This window comes from Agrilus planipennis, unplaced genomic scaffold, assembly GCF_000699045.2.
Source record: "Agrilus planipennis isolate EAB-ADULT unplaced genomic scaffold, Apla_2.0 scaffold39, whole genome shotgun sequence".
NCBI lineage: Eukaryota > Metazoa > Arthropoda > Insecta > Coleoptera > Buprestidae > Agrilus > Agrilus planipennis.
In genome coordinates, this window is record NW_020439074.1 from 83093 (window position 1) to 87795 (window position 4703).

The 4703-nt window shown below is 29.5% G+C and overlaps 1 long non-coding RNA gene across 1 annotated transcript in view; it reads right to left on the bottom strand.

The window, feature by feature from the left end:
* Window positions 1-186: 186 nt before the first annotated feature.
* LOC108745080 overlaps window positions 187-4703 on the bottom strand; it is a 27684-nt gene continuing 23167 nt past the window's right edge. The window contains exons 3-4 of the long non-coding RNA XR_003231632.1: window positions 4585-4666; window positions 187-258 (exon numbers count right to left, since the gene is read on the bottom strand). This is a non-coding gene — a long non-coding RNA (uncharacterized LOC108745080). The remainder of the gene's footprint in view (window positions 259-4584; window positions 4667-4703) is intronic.

The following is a 4703-nucleotide window of genomic DNA, read 5'->3' on the forward strand; positions in this document are numbered from 1 at the left end:
ATTTTTCTTTTTTAATTGTGTTGAATAAAATAGACTTCGACGTTTACTTTTTTAAAATATTCCTTACTAACAGTTTTAAATCTTTAAAAAGAATAATTGGGTTTCTTATATAATATCAGATAAATTAAAAGTAAAGTTCAATCAATAATTAATAAAAATTCAGACGTAGATAATAAAAAATCTCACCGTTGCGATATTGCAGCGAACTTGGTCCTTTCTTAACGTTCCTTCATGATATCGGGAAGAAAAAAAGGACATCTGCAATAAAATAAAATAATTATTTTAAAAACCTATTTATTAACCTGTTGGTGGTGCAAACTTAGCAAATCTAGTATTAACTACATAAATGTAGGAAAATATTTAAGATTATTTTTTTAACTACGATAACCAAAAATAGTTTAAGTTTTAATATAATTATTTAACATATTCTTCACTAAGTGTATTAAACATATAACAAGTACCAAAAATTAGCTTTCCTACATAATATCAGAAAAATTAAAAGGTAAAAGTAAATATAGTAATTCCCGACAATAAACGGGAACAGATACAAAAAAACAATAGTATGCTTAATTCGTTAAAAAATGTTTTATTTGTAAGAAGGAATTGGTTTGTTAACACAACGAAAACAGAGTTGTCTTCGCATTCAGACAGAGTGAGCATTCGGAGAGAAAATGATGGAAAGTACGCTCGATTAATTGAAATATACAATAATATATATCACTCTCAATTTCTGCCGAAAGCTTATTATATTAAATATAAAAAATTAGACAAGATTATCTTCAAATTATAGTTCCTCAGAAAGGAAAGTAGTATCAAAACCAGTCGCCATTCTTTGCAATCTATAGATTACCCGAGATTACCTAATTACAATTTTAAATATTGCTAACAAAATGAGTTTTTCTCTCGGTCGATGGTTTGACCATACGACTGTTGAAAAGAGCAAGCATTCGGAGTATAAGAGAAAGAAAATTGCGCTTGAGAAAAAGGTAAAACTATTCGTAACTACAGAAACAGCTTAATTATAAATGAAAAACACGAAAAATCGGCTACAACCCTTGACAATGACATAGCTTTCAAACAATCGATGAGTTTTCAACTTTGTTAATTTTCGAAATTAGCTAGCCATTTATTAGGGTAGCATATCAATAACCGGTAAAATATATATAAAAGCCAATAGTATGTTTAATTTATTCAAAAATGTTAGAAGAAATTAGTTTCTTAACACGAGAAGAAAGTTGTCTTCGCGTTCAGACAGAGAGAGTAAGCATTCGGAGAGAAAATGATGGGTTAATCGATTAATTGAAATATACAATAATACATATTACTCTCAATTTCTGCCGAATGCTTATTTTATTAAATGTAAAAAATGCGACATGTTTTTCTTCAAAGTATAGTTCCTCCAAAAGGAAAGAATTTTCAAAACCAATCTCGATTCTCGGCAATAATGAATTACCCGAAATTACCTAAAGCAAATATTATAATTCCCGACCTTTTCATCGAAATAACCGGTAACATATAAGAAAAACAATTAGTAAGTTTAATTTGTTCAAAAAAGTCGTTTTATTTGCTAGAAGTAATTGGTTTGTTAACACAAAGAGAAAGAGTTGTCTTCGCGTTCAGACAGAGAGAGCGAGCATTCGGACGGAAAATGATGGGTAATACCCTAAAGTAAATATGCTGATTCCTAACCTTTTCATAACAATAAACGGGAACAACGATAAAGCGTTAATACTCAAATCAAATTTTTAATTGCTATTTAAATATTACAACGATTAAAATGTATTGTTCCCTCGGTCGTCCGTTCGACCATCCAACTGTTAGAGAGAGCGAGTATTCGGAGTATAAGAGAAAGAAAATTGCGCTTGAGAAACCTATAAAACTATTCTTAACTATAGAAACAGTTTAATTATGTATAAATAAAAGGTACGAAAAATCGGCTGCAACCCTCGACAATGGTATAACTTTAAAACAATCGATAAGTTTTCAACATAATTCGATTCATTGTTAATTTTTGAAATTAACTACCCATATATTAGAGCAAATATGCTAATTTCCGACTTTTTAATAATAATAAACGGGAAGAAATACAAAACAGCATTCATAACTATAAGCGCAATGTTTCACTTCCTTACTATATATTATGTGTTGATAGATGCTCAATAAAATATACAAATAAGAATAAGGATACACATAGCTTAATAATTAAGGAATGATGAGAGAATTAGTAAAAATAGGCGATTTATAAAAAAGTAATCAAGTTTAGAAACATAGAAAACCCACAATTTTGGTAGAATAAAAAAGATATCATTCAGTAGATACCTGCAGCCTAAATTTAAGAGATAGGTTTTTTCACAAATTCTATTATTTATATATCTATTTCTTTTCTCCTCTANCAACGAAATAAGCAAAGCTGACCCAATACATTGCAAAAATGATAAAGTGACAATTTTTATAAATAACATTTTCCTATTGTTGTCTTTAATTGTTAAAATAAAGAAACCTCATGCTAAACTAAAATGTAAAAACAACGATGGGACTGTAATCCTTACAAACCAGTAAGATCCATCAGCATTAATAAGAAATCGACTATCTATGTACGTAATTGCAATACTCCGAAATGAAAGAAAAGGACTGCAAAATCATTGTTTAAATTTGCAATAAATAAAACAATTTCAGTTGTTTATAATGACTAATAAAATGTAGAAAGGCTGTAAGCATTATAATGCTAGTAAACCAGTAGGAACCAACATGAGAATGAAATTGACTTGCATGTGTGCATTAAAAAAAAAAAAAATTCGCAAAAATGTAAGAAAGGATAATTAGTGTGATATCCGCTGTTTATATTTAATTTTGTAAGAGGTAAAACAATTTCAATTTTTAGTAACAAACTAAAATGAAAAAGAAATCGATTTGTAATGTATCTATTTCCAAAACAAACCCCAATTAAAGAAAGAAAAGCCACTGTGAAATAATTGCGTAAGTCTAATTTTGCTACAGGTAAAAGTATTTCAACCGAGGGGTTGTCCTTAAAATATGTCACACCTTTCACTCCCTCAGTCACGCTAATTGTGTCACAATTTGACCGACCCCTAACAAATATTGTGCCATAAAAGCTAACCTACTCCTCTTGAAATTAAAATTCGTTGATTCTACACGAATTTTCCTATACGAGTTTTTATTTAAACGGTTGACTTTCTATTGTACTGAAAAATTTTAAGAATTGTCAAGTTAAAAAAATTAAAATAAAATTAATAAACAGCGAACGGCACATTTCTTTAGGCCCCCCCACCCCTTCTCAAATCTACAATTGACAGTTGAATTACAATTAATTTTAACTGCAATTAAATTGATCACAATTAGTTTTTAATTAATTAATTGGTTAAAATTTAATTGATTATTGACCAACACTGACCAATACTTTTCAAAATTATCCTTCAACTGTAACCAAACAAACAAAGTTGCATTTATTGTAGAAAGATACATAAGATATGAGTAAAAATTGTTGTTGTACTGAATTCGTCACCTTTTGTTTATGCTACAAAACTATAGAGAATAGAAAATAGGAATGAAATTAAGAACTAATGATAAAAAAGCTCACCGAATAAAATACGGAAAAATCATAGTAAAATCGTATCCTTTTTGTGCGGTGTAACTAAGCCATATGCACTTGTGATGTTTTGAAAATAATTTTCACCCAAAATCCTTTAATTTCTGCGGAAATGAACTACATTTTCTGTAACGGTCCGCGCAACATGCTCAAAGCTGGCTTTAAGCAACTAAACTATCGTCGACAGTAAATTGTAAAAGGCTGCTGGCGCCATTGACTGTCCTAATTCGGCGAGCTTATGAACTACTCCTCAACATTATACGAAAATTTAAAATAATAAAATAACATCAAATTAGTCATTACACTACTTACACATATTATAAAAATATACAACAAACCTCGCATTTACTTTACAAAGACAAATAAAGATAAAATTAAAAAATTACGAATTTCTTGAGTGAGCATTCGGAGGGAAAATGATAGGTAGTACGTTCGATTAATAAACATCTACAATATTACATTTAGTTAAATGTAAAAATCGCGACATATTTATCTCCGAAGGATAAAGGAAGAATTTTCAAAACTGATCACCATTCTCAGCCATCAACAAAATAAACGGTAACAGATAAAAGGTCATTAATATGTTTGATTTGTTCAAAAATGTCGTTTTATTTGTTACAAGAAATTGGCTTGTTAATTCAACGAGAACAGAGTTGTTATCTCGTTCAGACAGGGCGAATGAGCATTCGGAGAGAAAATGATGGGTAGTACGCTCGATTAATTAAAATCTATAATAAAACATATTACTCTCAATTTCTGCCGAAAGCTCATTTTATTAATTGTAAAGAATACGACACGTTAATCTGTTCTTCAAAAAGGAAAGAAGAACCAAAGTGTAACAATGTTGTTAGGACTATAATCCTTATATACCAGTTCGAATTCTAATACGATAATGATACTAATTATTAGAAATATAAATACTATTTAATACGAAATATATCAATATAAATTAACGTAAAGAATAAAAAATCGCTCACCGTTGTGAATCCAGCCGGTTGAACCAATAGGCAAGTCCCAAGAAACCTCATCTTGTATCCCAGGAAAGTAAATTAGATGTAACTGCAACAAAATCAGATATTAACCTTTAGAATTTCCA